The following is a 14,470-nucleotide window of genomic DNA, read 5'->3' on the forward strand; positions in this document are numbered from 1 at the left end:
CATTTTAGCATAGTTATTAGAAAATTCAAAATTACGTGTGTAACTTGCATTATAATTTTGTTGAACAGTATTGCTTTAGAGAAGAAGTAAATCAGTATTTCTTTTAGCCTTCTAAATGGTGTGTCAAATTTGTACCATTTAGGAGGTCAAGTTAAATTTGCTCTGTGGAAGAATCACTTAACTTTCTGAGTATATTCTGATAATTTTCATTACGAAAGATGTAAAGATCTGTCAATTTAAAACTCACATGTCTTAAAATTGCATGTCAGGTCAAACGTTTTTAAGGGTTTCTGTTGATTTTCTGCAAATGGCTTAAACCAGTGTATGAATATACATCTAGAGAACATAGTAGACTGTGGTGAGACGTTTCTGCCGCTTATGCAGACTATGGTCACCATTACAAGATGGCGCTGGCTCCGCTGTGGTTTGTGACAAACAACTCCTTATTTGGGAGAGTTGGCGCATGGCTTTTCAGCACCCTATGAGAAAGTTCCACATGGCAGCTTCGCATTGGGCCTTGAGATGCTTTATTAAGGCTGGGAGGGGCATCCGAGGGGTAGTAGACGAAATATCAAGGGACTGAATAAACCGCTGAAAGAAGATTCCTGAGTTGCGTCTTCCTTGCGGGCAAGGGGTCGCGACAAGTGGTGCTGAAACCCGGGAACCAGAACTTTCAGCAGTCAGGGGTGGTGCACCAGTTAGTCCCAGGTAAGTGGGATCCGCGATCAAAGTGGGGCAGCTCCTCTGTAGATAAAGAGAGAGCGGGGAAAAATAATAAAATAAGATGCTCCTCTGTAAATAAGGAGAGAGCGGGGTTTTGTATTTTCACTTTCTTTATACTGCTTGGAACAGTATGGGTGCTACTTCCTCAAGCCCAATTTTGCTGGCCTTGGACGGGTTACTGCATTCTAAGGGACTTAAAGTGAAGAGGAGCACATTACAGAGGTTTTTAGAAGAGACTGACTCTGTAGCTCCTTGGTTTGCTTTTTCAGGGAGTCTCACGATTCCCAGTTGGGACAAATTAGGGAAAGATCTGGATTTCGCTTACAAACAAAAAACTTTAAAGGGTGGTACCATTCCGCTTTGGAAATTAGTGAGGGGGTGTATAATGGATGGTAAATGCCAGAAAGCTGTGAGCGAGGGTCAGGCCGTTCTTGAGCAATTGCATGAAGAGAAATCAGAGGGGTCACATAGCGAGGTAGCAAAAAGTATTAGGAGTAAGAGTGGTGAACAGACAAGGGAGTCTGAAGTTAAACAGAGGAGAAGGCTCTATCTGGACTTGACTGAGTTAAAAACTCCCAAGGACACAAGTAGCTCGGACAGTTCTGAGGAATTGGACAAGTTATTACAACAATTACATAAGACTTAGATAAAAAAGAAAAAACGGGAAACAACAGATGTAAAAGCCTGCTGTGAGAAGGGTAATAAATCCAGTTCTGGGGAGGTGGAAAATCTAGAGGAGGAGCCAGTACTTGATGCTGCTCCACCCTTCCCCATGCCTCCAATAGTTCCGCCCCCGTACGTGGGAGGAGTCCAAGGCTCCGGGAAAACTTTTCATTCTCAAGTTTGGAGAACAGTCAATACAGATCTCAGACTTTGTTGCTAGGATGGTGGATGCTTCAGGAAAAATTTTTGGTGATCCCGATAGAGCCATGCCCTTGATTAAACAATTGGTCTTTGAACAGTGTACTAAAGAATGTAAGGCAGCTATTACTCCTTATAAAAACAAAGGCATAGAGGCTTGGATGAAAGTCTGTAGAGAGATAGGTGGGCCATTAACTAATGCAGGCCTTGCTGCTGCTGCAGCAGTTACAGCTGGAGTAGCCATGGCCAGTCAAGTACAAACTGCTGCCACTATTAATAATGTTATTCAACAAACTTCCACCATACTCGAATCTCAAAATAAAGTTAATCAACATATTTTGTCAGGAATTTAAGCTGCCAACCAAAGAATAGATTTACTCCAAGCTCAGGTAGAAGAATTGGCTGACTTGGTGCTTTTGGGTTGTGTTGACCAACGTGCACATTTGTGTATAACCTCTGTCAGATTTAATGATTCCAGAAATGCTTCCCGCATCATTGGCGAATATTTGGCCATAAATTGGTCCATGGCAGCGGAAGACATGATCCAGTCTCAACTGACTCAGATAGCTGTCTTGAATAGTACCCGTGTTGATCCCGTGACTTTGGGTCAATTCACCGATTGGATATCTTCTGCCTTTTCCTTTTTTAAAGAGTGGGTGGGAGTAGGCATTTTTGGTGCAATGTGTTGCTTCGGTATGTTCCTCTGTTTGTGGTTTCTCTGTCACCTCAAGTCCCGCAGTGCTCACGATAAGGCTATGATCATACAAGCTCTTGTAGCTTTAGAAAATGGCAACTCACCTCAAGTCTGGCTTGCGCATCTTAAACAGTAAATCTTTGACATGGTCATTGCACCCCAAGTTATTTTAACATTGCACTGGGATCGACATGTCCTCTTTTTACCTTCTTTCCAGTGTTGGAAAGCCCTTGCACTCTGCAGGTCTTGATACCATTGCACGCAGACGGGTTTCCACACTAGTGCTTATCTATCGCCTTAAATTCCGTGCCTTTCTTTCAGGGTGCTGCCAACTTGTTTGTAGCTGTATTTCTAGACAGCCACAGTTCAACCTCAGTTATCCCCTCTTGTTCACCATCTTCACAATACAGGATGCGAGGCAAGGCACGGCACTTGAGTGATCCATTGAGAAGAGGGACCTCAAGGGGAGCATGTCCTATTGCATGCGGGTTTGACGTCCACGCCCCGTCCACGCCCCGCCCCACGAAAAAAGGCGTCGGCTGATATGGAGTCAGGTCTAGGGAAGGGCCCTCCTTAGGACTGAGCCATACTATGCAGGCACTTCTGCACAGTGGGATAGGACCTCTACTCTCGCCTGTATTGTTTTAAGAAAACAGAAAGGGGGAACTGTGGTGAGCCGTTTCTGCCGCTTGTGCAGACTATGGTCGCCATTACAAGATGGCGCTGGCTCCGCTGTGGTTTGCGACAAACAACTCCTTATTTGGGAGAGTTGGCGCATGGCTTTTCAGCACCCTATGAGAAAGTTCCACGTGGCAGCTTCGCATTGGGCCTTGAGATGCTTTATTAAGGCTGGGAGGGGCATCTGAGGGGTAGTAGAAGAAATATCAAGGGCCTGAATAAACCGCTGAAAGAAGATTCCTGAGTTGCGTCTTCCTTGCGGGCAAGGGGTCGTGACAGTAGACATATTGAATGCTTTCAGAGCAGTAATGTACTGGTACATTTGGTAAAGGAATGTACTTTAATAAGTATTTAACCCAGGACTGTTTCCACAAGGTCACAGGATTATTTTAGATGGAGTAAAATCTTTCTGTGAAATAGAAAGTAAGTTTCACTTATCGCATATTTTTTCTCTTTATATACCAGATTTCATTTAAGTTCATGAAATAATGCTTAACATTTAGTGATTTAACTAGTGAAGCAGTAAAACTTTGGGCTTGCTTTTGCACAGTAACATGGAATACTTATATCGATTTTCTTTTGTCACAGTCTTTGGTGACTGTTGGCTATTGAAAAGGATATCTTTTAACTTCTCTAGTTCTTTAATATCTGAGTTTGTTTGTGGCTGTGTAAGTGATTCAGGAAAAAAAAACAAATGTAAAATACAAGTTTCTTAGGAAATTAGAAGTTATTTCTTACTACTTTGGGGAGAGACTTTTTTCCATGTACCTCATATGTAAAATAATGCAGATGCTTTTGTGTGTCTTTGGATTCTCCTGGGTAGAAGGTTAGTTTTTGTAATTTTGATAGAAAAGCCTAAATTTGTGTTGTGTTTTTGCTTTCATGCCAGAAAATGCAATAGATTTTGGTATTACATTTCTTTTAACTCATAGCTGTATAAATGAGAATTTTAGCTTTATGGTAGTTGTATTATTTAGATTTGTTAATTTATGTTGTAATTAAAAATGGGATTCCACAATCATAAGTACATTTAGAATTTGTGGGTTAATATTGCATGAGACCTTTGAAACCTTATGCTTGCTACTTCCAGGTGCGATTATTTAATTATGGCTTTTGGTAAGGTTGTGTGTGTGTGTGTGTGTGTGTGTGTGTGTGTGTGTGTATAAACTTGTCAAAGTATGTGACAGTGTTAATTATACCTCAGGGAAGACATGTTAAGTGTATCTGGGTACATTCAGGAAAGTGTTGAATGAGATATAGGAAAACCAGAATTACTTGTACTAGGGAGATTTGTCTTAAATCCCTTCTTTTGTTTTAATTAATAAGTTATTCTTTAGTTACGTAATTAGGTCTAATATACACATGCAGGATGGCCTTTGGGTAGATATCATTGTCAAATTAAATGCATGACTTTAAAAGTGTTTGATTATATGTCAATAGGAATATTTCTTTTTCTTTTAGTAAAAAAGGTTGTTGAAGATTTAATTTCTAATGATTTGATGGTATTTTAGGTTTTAAGTATTGAAGGCCTGTGGGCCAATGCATTTTAAACACAGGGAAATAATATATGTTTTTTGGTTTATGCTTATACTTTTTACTTCTATATTTTAGATTAGGGTATAAAAATCAATTCACCAGTAAGCGTGAAGGGAAATTATTATGAACATACATTTGTTTCACAGAAATTTATGGACGAGAGTTGTTTAGTAATGTGTTGACATTTACGTTCTATTTATCAAAGGATGTGCTTCCTTTTCCACTTATAGTCAGCACTTGTGTAAATAGCAAAAGTTTAGAAAGGTGCTGGATTTCTAAGTTAATCTTGAATTTCTTTTCCTGTATAGAGGGTACAAACATGTACTCCTAAATATTAATGGGTTTGGGCTGAATCTATGTTAAAGAAGATATTCAAGAGTAATTATAAATCATTTTTGGATGAGGGGAAGGCCTTCAAGAGTAATTGTAAATTGTTTTTGGATGAGGGGAAGGTAGATATTACAGTTTCAAGTTTATATTAATCATATGTTGACTATCAAAACCTGAAATCAGCTACTATAATACTTGTAAATACCATAATACTTGCAAATTTTGTTAACTTCCCTTTTTAAAAGAAAGAAAAGGAAGTAGCATAAGTTCTAAATCAGAAGTTGGCAATTTGCACATAAGAGTAATTTTCTGAGGATAAACTGTGTTTCTGATGGTTGCCATATCTCTCACTATTGTCCAGTGTAGATTAGAACTTTGCTAATTAAAGGGTAATCTTCAGACCAGCAACATCTGTATCACAGGTGTGATTGTTAAAACTCAGAATGTTGTTTTCCCCTAACCAGAAGTACTGAGTCTGAATCTGAATTTAATGAGATTGCTAACTGAATTGTGTGTCTATTGAGGTTGGAAAAATTCTGCTACTGAAGCAAAACTGTTCAGATCCATGCTGTGCCACTATTGGCATGCCACTTTATATAAGTTATGGGATATTTTTGTTCTTCAGTTTCCCAAGTTGTAAAATGAAAATTAAGTTGATCTCCCCATTATATAATTGCTGTGAGGATGAAATGAATTTGTTGAAAGTTTTGTTAACCACATAAATTGGATCCCTAAAGTGGATACAGCATGATAAAAGTAGGTGAGACAATTTAGCAGCATGCCCTCACTCTTGCTGGTGTTTGCTCCAGTGCATCCACATCCTACTTATAGGAATAATTACATCTTTATTTATCATCTAATTATTGAGAACATATCAAGCAGTTTGTTTTAATGTGAATAAAAGCAGGTTTTTAAAAACTTGAGTTAAAACAGAAAATTAGCCTAAAAGTGTAGATCATAGGTGAACAAATACTCAATCCCTTCCAAAAAAATATGTGTAAACTTAATGATACTTAAAAAGAATGTCTTGGGGCTGGGGCTGTAGCTTAGTGGCAGAATGCTTGCCTAGCATGTGTGAGGCACTGGGTTTGATCCTAAGCATCACATAAAAAAAAAAAAACATAAAATATATGCATTCTGCCCATCTACAACTACAAAAAAAAATGTTTTAAAAAGTATTTATAAGAATACTATGACTATGACTGCCCAGTAAAGTATAATAAAAATTTTTAGATAATTGTATTAGTTAATGTTTTCCCCTCTTTAAATATCCCATTTTAAGAGTTTGTGATTTTATTCAGAATGCAGTAATTTCAATATTTGTAAAATTTACACTCATAATAGTATAGTTTACCAATTACTTCAACATAATGTAGTGTAATTCCAGGCAAAACAGTGAGTTGGAATTCAAAAAAAATATTAAATAATTCATATTCTTTACTTTTTTCATAATTGTGATATTTAATATTATTCACTTAAAGATTATTTAGCTATCATTTCTATTTGCTTATAGGAAGTAGTTGATAATTACAGTAAACCTAATTGTGTCTCCCATATATGCCAGTGGAGCAGAAGGACTCAGTTACCATTGAATGATTCAAAACATTTATCCAAACTAGTGATTGATTGAAAATAATATCTCCCCCACATAAGGTCACATTTTTATTAGCTGTCTATTATGTTCAATGACGATAGTGTAAGGAGAAAGTGGGTGAAAACCTTGGGTACTTTTTAAAAACCTAAATGGTTATTTCAAAGCAACATGAAGCAAATTGTTAATTTTCTTTCTGCAAGTAAATGATTGGTACCTTTTTCTCTCCTTGAATGTGTTGCTGTAACAGAATGTAGATTATGTTTAATTATGAGGGAAATCAACAAGTCTTGCTTAGAGTACAAGAGCATTCAGATTGAGAAAACTGAATGGGAAAACTTTATCTTCCATTCTACTCTTTTCTACAAATATGATATAACAAAACCACTTGTAGATCTATTAGATCTACAGGCATATAAAGTGATGATTTTTTCTTTCCATATTTCTTTAGACAATAATTGTATTTGGGGGGGCTGGGCTTGTGGCTCAGTGATACAGTGTTTGCCTAGCATGTGCGGCGCCCTGCATTCAATCCTAAGCACCACATAAAAATAAATAAATAAAATAAAGGTATGTATCCAACTACAACTAAACATTAAATTAAAAAAAGAATTGTGTTTGGGCATTTCATTAGAATTTAAAAGATGAAATATCTTTAAACATTTAATGTTTCTTTTGCATCTGGATCACAGAAGTTTTTGCCTCTTCCCCCATTTTAATAGTCTAGGAGATAGTTGACAATACCTGGAGACATTTTGCTTTTCAAAACTTGGGGAAAAAGGCTCTAGTATACAACAAAGAATTGTCTCCCTTCAGGAGATCTTAATGAAATAAAACATATATATGTTTCTGTTATGTTTCACTAGGAATATTGAAGTAACTTGTGACTACAGAATGCAAGTCACCTTTATATTGCCTTAGTGATGAAAATAAAAACCGAATGAAGAGCATGGCTTTCTCACCAGTGTGTAATTTAGTGTCAAAATCTAATATAATGTAATCATCACTTTCTGCAATCATAGAAAGTAATGTAATTGCCTCTTTGGAAAAAGGTGAGAAGAGAGTATCAATATCAAATTTGGAGAAATGGTAAGAGTAAGGGAAGCATCTAGAAGAGATGGGAAGGATCACTCTCTAACCACAAATTCTGCACACCTCTAGTTTTCCACCTCCTACCACATAACAGGCTTTCTAAAACTTTACTTTTTATTTTTTGCCTTAGATAACTTAGCTAAAAATTATTCCAAAATTATGTAAAATAAATGTAACTTTGCATTACTAAACTTTTGTTTTCCATAACACATTAAAAGGAAAATTAAATAATAAAACAGACATAATAAATTCTTGTTTGATATAATCATTTAAATATCTTTTTTAGACAGCAGTAATTCAAACAAAAAATACTTCCCTTACTTAAAATGTAACATTTTATATTAATGAATCAGGAGGCTAAAACACTAAAATTGTCAGACTCAGTAAATCTTTCAAACATTTCATCTATAGAGGCACAGTAAACAGTGTAAATTATAAAAGTTTTTTTTTTAAATATATAAATTCCAGGTCAAAATATATCAAATCAAACATATATCAACTTTACTTCTCAATTTACTTCTCAATGTAATCATATTTTGTTGACTCTAAATAACACATCCTCTGGTAACTGATAATGACATTAAAATTTGTATCATCTTTCTGCTAAAATATAGTAAGCTCTACTCTGAGCCCCTCGTTCATAAGTCTTACATCCCGTTATCCCATCGTCAGCAATAAAGCCAATGAGATTATTCTAAAATGTAAACATCCCCATGTTATTCCTGTCTTTGCTTATTAAAGGACCAAGCAATGTACTCTCTAATTTCTCTTTTGCCTATTTTCCCTTTGTTATAGAAATATATTGTGCATTTCAATCAAATTAAAGTCTTTCAGTTCCCTTAACTGTCTAATATATTTCTAGTTAGGCAGATGATGATGCACCTCCTGAAATCCTATTTTCTTTTCACAGACCTCTCAGTCTCACTCTGCTCCATCTGGAAATATCCAACTCCTCTTTGGGATCCTTCTAAAATTTCCCTTTTGTGAACATACACTTTATACAGTCAACTTGATGACTTGCTGCTTCCTGTCTGGTCTATTTTAGAAATATTTGCAAAACTGCATTTATTACTTCATATCACAGTTATTCATTCACATCACTATTTCCATTTGCTGACTATGAAAGAAAACCTTTCTGGTTTTGGCATCTGCCTTGGAAGCAGCAGTCTGAGCAGATAGCCTGGAAGACCTCTTCTTGGGCTTCTTCTTAGCCTCACTTTCTTCAGAGCTGACCTTCCTCTGGAACTTCCTGGCTGGGAGCACAAGGCTCACGCAGGTGCTGCAGGCAGTGGCTCTCAGGAACCTTCTGAAACTGTGCTTCCTGGCCACTGCTGCTGTTCCCACCACATGAGTTGCTGTGACACACCAAGTATTCAATTATTTTAATGCAGTTTTTACCATAATTGAGACATAAACTATAGGCAATTTTAAATCTCTAAATTTTGTGATTTTAGCTACAACACACCTTATAAAAATCAAATCCTTACTATTATGTTTGTTTATTCTGCTTTCTAAATAAGTTCTCATTTTGTCATTATTGCCCATGCTTACAACCTTCCTTTCTCTTATCTCTAGCCTAGAGAACAGTGACCTGCCCCTAGTTGCTCTTCCTGTCATGAGTCTCTCTCAAGTGTGCCATTCTCCCCTCTCACAAGCATTAGTTTCTAAAATAAACATTTAACCATGCCATACCCACAAAAGTAAGAAAGTATTCTATTATTTATGCAATAAACTCAATATTTATTTATATGTCCCCTAGCTCTTCCAAGCATGATCACAAATAGTCTTTCAAATTCCCTGTAGGAACAAACTCAGCCCCACTAATACTTGTACACATAATTCCTTTGCTTCACACATTCCTACCTCTTCTGATTTTTATTGTTTCTCTGTCTCTATTTATGCTTAACATTTGCCAACATAGCCTCCATTGCCTCTAGCTCTTTAAGCTCCACTTAGAATTCTCTTTTTTTTCCATGCCCCAAAGAATTTCTGCTGTACCATCATTACTTTCCCATCCTAATAAAAGTGAGAGCTTATTAATCTAATTTCCATATACTTTTTCAAAAGCTTTAATCACAACATTAAGTGTGCTTTGTCTCAGTTTTTACAAATAGATATCTTCTCCATTATGATGCAAATTCTTTCAAGATTAGTATCATATTGTATCATTCTTTAGATCATCAACATCTAGTATATAAAAAGAAGAATGAAAGAATAATCTAAATATAAAATATATCTAAAGTTTCTAGTTACTGTATTATATTCAATATTCAGAGCTATAATATTAATTCTATATTTTGTGACAAGGAACTTCTTACAATAATTCTACAGTGCAAGTGGACACAATCTTTAAAGCCCAAATGAAAGCCTCACACCACTTACTTTCCCCAGTAATAAATGTTACTTTTGGATTATGCTAATAAAATCTAACCTTCCATTAAATAGATGATTTCTGAATATTCTTGAATAAATTACCTCTTAAACAGAATAAAATTAGAATGGCATTCACTTTTTTAATTAGCAATTTTTAAGACAGGCAGAGATACAATTTACATACTGAAATATGCCTGTCTATTATATATATATATATTATATATTATACATATCATACATATATTTTTGTCAGACCTAGTATTTCTCTATCCTCTAATAGATAATGAAACAAAGGTACTTGAGTTTCTTAAGTGGAAAATAATGCTTCTGTGGATGTGGGGAGTAGTTTTTAATTGCCTACTATTATCTATGAAATAAATTTAAAAGAAGAGTTAAGTCGGATCACTTAGAAATGCTTGATTTTAATGCTTATAAAAATTGGGGCTGGGGATGTGGCTCAAGTGGTAGCACGCTCGCCTGGCATGCGTGCGGCCCGGGTTCGATCCTCAGCACCACATACCAACAAAGATGTTGTGTCCGCCGGGAACTAAAAAATAAATATTAAAATTCTCTCTATATAAAAAAAATAAAAATTGAACTTACACATATTCTGAAAAACACATTTTTTAAATCAAACTTAAGCTCATTTCACTTTCTCTCTTTAACAAGCCATCAACACAAAAGCTTTTATCTCTTCCACTCTAAAAAGGAATATGTTATTGTGGATAGGTGAAGGAAACAGCAAAATTATAAAAATTAAATATTCTGTGTCACAAGTCTTTTATGAGGAATAACATTTGTTTGATTTTTATTTTTTGAAAACTAAACATAAATGCTAATTCTTTAAAAATTGGAATGGAACTTATTGATGTCTATTACCAGTATCCTTATTTTCACTGTGTCGCAAAGGGGAAATTGTGCCCATCAGGCCAAGAAACTACTCCTACATATTACACAAGAGAACTTAAAAAAAATCTAAGGGAAATTGGACAGTGGCATTTGTAAAATCAAGCAGCATGATACAAAAATTTGAGATCTATCTGTGTAAGTCAGTAGGATGATTTTATTTAAAGAGAAAAATTCTCCACTATCTCTCAGATTGGCAAAATCAGTTTCCTTTGTCATAAATTGCTTAAAATTCCAAAAGATAAGATTGATATGTCAGTGACTTGTTCAGATGGCTATCCCCTACCTTACCTAAGCCAATTAACATCACTAGAAATTTTGTTCATATTGATTTTTCTTTCTTAAAGTATAAGCAGGAAGAATTCCTCACTGTCTCAAAACCTGCTATTTTTTTCTCAATTATTTTGTGACTTTCTGGCTATTAAGTAGATGGAATAATATTTAATGCTCACACAACTGGAGCATCTGAAAATGAAGGGAAGTCCATCTTCCTTAGCCACTCTGTCTTGGTGGATGACTCCAGGTTCCAGTGCCAAAACAAATCAGGAGAAAAACATTGTCTCAGAAGTATCTTATTGTGTGTTAAAATGGCAAAAATAACAAACTGAGGTGGGTGTTTGTTTTTTAGAATGCAACACAATTTCAAAATGTACTAAATTAATTTTCCAAAATAGTATAATAAGCTCTCTCAGAAATTCCAGTGATGCAGTGGTTATTTGCATTTTTCCGATTATATTCTATTTTTTCCTCAGAGGGAGACCTATGTCCAAAGGTAACAAGCCCTATCAGTTGAGTGTCATAGCAATCATGCAGAAGCTTCAGCATATCAAAATGCCAGAAATCAGACAACAGAGAGAGAAGATGAACATTTAAATAATAGAAAACTCTTCAGTAGCGCTTAAGTTTGGTATAGAAAGAAAATGGGAGGTGAGAAGAAACTAAAGAGTTAATGAGGAAATAATTTATGAAGAATTTTATAATGCCTTCCATCCCTTGTACTAAATAATTAAAGTTTTAAGTATAAAATACAGGTTCTTTTTACATTTTGGACAGACTGGCTGTGCTGTAGTGTGGAAATTTGTCTTGGATGGGAGCCAGAGCCACAGAGAGAGATCATTCATTCATCCTGTTGTTTCAGGTATCTACTTACCAGTTAATGATGTCTTGATCTCAGGCAGTTTCTGGACCTCAGCATTATGATGGTTCTGCATTGCAGAATTCTGTGCTGTTGGGGGTTTTGCTGTAAAATGTAGTAGTTTATCAGTAACCAAGGCTTCTACTCACCAGATGTCAGTAATATTTCCCTCACCTCCAGTATAACAACATCTCAATATCTTTAGGCATTTTCAGATGTTCCCAGGGGAGTCTCCCACCCCAGAACACTGATTTGTGGTAATAACAAAGAGGATAGAAGAAGGAGAATTGGAGCAATATTTAACTTGTTAACAATAAAATGATGATGTATTGAAAGAAACATTTGAGGGAAAGGGGTAAATTGTAGATGCAAAATTTTAAGTGTGTCTGCTTTTACTTTTTACTGGGAACAGTTATGGTGCTTATATAGGGAGGTGCTGATATCAGACATATGAGCTGAAAAAGTAAATTGAAAAATACACACACACACGAGAGTCAGGATATTATTATAGTATTCCAACATAAAATTAAGGGGAACTCAACTAAAAATGATAATTAAAGTAGAACAAACCAAGGCAAACAATTTTCAAGCCCCTAGTGTCAAGCTCTACTCAATCTCTCCAGTTTGAACACTATGCCCATCATATTAACTATTTTAGAATATGAGAATACAAAGAAGTACCAGTAGCTATTTTAGAATATGAGAATATAAAGAAGTACCACATTTTAACATTCAGAGTTCAGAAAATATTTATCTTAGCTACTTATTATTTGGAATGTTCATAAAACACAATGTAATGTCTTTTTGAAGTGTCTGTGATTTTAGGGATATAATATGGAAAATCAAAGACAACAATGTTCTGTTACAAAAATGTGTTTCATATTTGATGTTAGAACACAACACATTTGTTTTCTAAGTTAGATTCAATTAAGATAAGGAGCTTAAAGTTATCTGGACAGAAGAAAAGAAAGGAATCAGTCATCAGTTAGAATGAAAGAAAGCCCATGATTGCACTTGAAAGGGTGTTAGCAGAAGCTTTCCAATAAATTCACAGAAGATGCTTCTGCTTTAATAAATTGTTGTGCTATCAGCCAGGCACGGTGGTGCACAACTGTAATCCCAGTGGCTTAGAGGCTCTCGAGTTTAAAGCCAGCCTCAGCAACAGCAAGGCGCTAGGCAACTCAGTGAGACCATCTCTAAATAAGAATACAAAATATGAGGGCTCAGGTTGTGGCTCATAATATAGTGTTTGCCTAGCATGTGTGAGGCACTGTGTTTTACTCTCAGCACCACATACAAAGAAATAATAAATAAAGGTCCATCAACAACTAAAAAATATCTAAAAAAATTCAAAAGAGGGCTGGGATGTGGCTCAGTAGTCCAGGGCCTCGGAGTTCAATCACTAGTATCAAAACAAATAAGCAAACAAACAAACAAACTGTTGTACTATCAAATCCTTTTGCAGCACTTGAGCTTCACTTTCTGTACTTGTACTGACAGATCAAGGTTTGGTTTGTTCCAAATCTATAAATTGGTGCCAATTGTCTGTTTATCTTCTGAGCATGAAAGGGAAATCTCAGCCTTGAACAATTTTTTTTTTATTATTAGTGTTATTATTAATGGCTTGGTAAGAACCACAATAGTGCTTTTATGAAGCATAAGAAAATTTAGGGTTCTAAGACTTTATTCTGAAAAAAAAGTAATTTTATAAATATTATTTCATGTTCAAAGTATATTCACATACAGTCTTACATTTTCAAATGACCAAAGAATGAGGAACACTTAAAAATAATGTGTTTCATTATTCACATAGGTGGTAATAAAGTTGTAGCTTAAATTTTAGCATTAGTACTCATTCTCTAATTTTGTGTTATTTCTACCTATTGTCAAACATCTAACAATATTTTAGGAATAGGATGTCAATTTTTCATGTTCATAAAGTTCAATGTAAAATAAAAAAGAATTATCCTCTTGATTATGGATAATATTTTCTGTATAATCTTATGAATCATTACTATTGGATTAGCGTTTTGCAAAACCAGGATCAAAAATGTTTTTTTTTTCAACTTTATTACCTTTTTATACCTATTATTAGAGTAAATAAATTGGCATCATAATTTTAAGTTAATAATATTTTTTTCACATAATGGATATGCTAAAATTAAATCCATTCCTTTATATAGACTTGTAGAAGCTACACTCAATTTTCAGATGCTATAAACAATGTCATAGTAATCTTCATATATAAATAATGTTTATATATATATATGTACTTGTTATATTTTGGAAGAATATTCATGAGCTAAAAGGTGTTTATATTTTTTAGTATTTTTTTTAAATCAGAAAATACATTAATTTGCTCTTTGATTAGTCCAAATGCAGCTTAAACTTTTCCCATTGTCCTCCATCTTTTACAACACAGTTGCTTTCAGTTATTAAATTGTGGAAAAAATAAAGACATTACTCTGAAACAACTCTTAGTAGGCAAAAAATTTAAAAAATGTTATCACTAAGAGATAATCTATAAATCTTTGTGACACTTGGTTCAATT

General features: G+C 34.9%; 1 long non-coding RNA gene across 2 annotated transcripts in view; it reads left to right on the forward strand.

Moving 5' to 3' along the window:
* The first annotated feature begins 576 nt into the window (after positions 1-576).
* The window catches only part of LOC144370395 (uncharacterized), a 44,095-nt gene continuing 30,201 nt past the window's right edge, over positions 577-14,470 (forward strand). The window contains exons 1-2 of one of the 2 annotated variants that reach the window (XR_013430371.1): positions 577-708; positions 11,838-11,922. This is a non-coding gene — a long non-coding RNA (uncharacterized LOC144370395). Of the gene's footprint in view, positions 709-3,005; positions 3,380-11,837; positions 11,923-14,470 lie in introns of those variants that run through there. The other variant, XR_013430370.1, reaches the window with a different exon arrangement.

This window comes from Ictidomys tridecemlineatus, chromosome 14 (assembly GCF_052094955.1).
Source record: "Ictidomys tridecemlineatus isolate mIctTri1 chromosome 14, mIctTri1.hap1, whole genome shotgun sequence".
In the NCBI taxonomy this organism is placed as follows: domain Eukaryota; kingdom Metazoa; phylum Chordata; class Mammalia; order Rodentia; family Sciuridae; genus Ictidomys; species Ictidomys tridecemlineatus.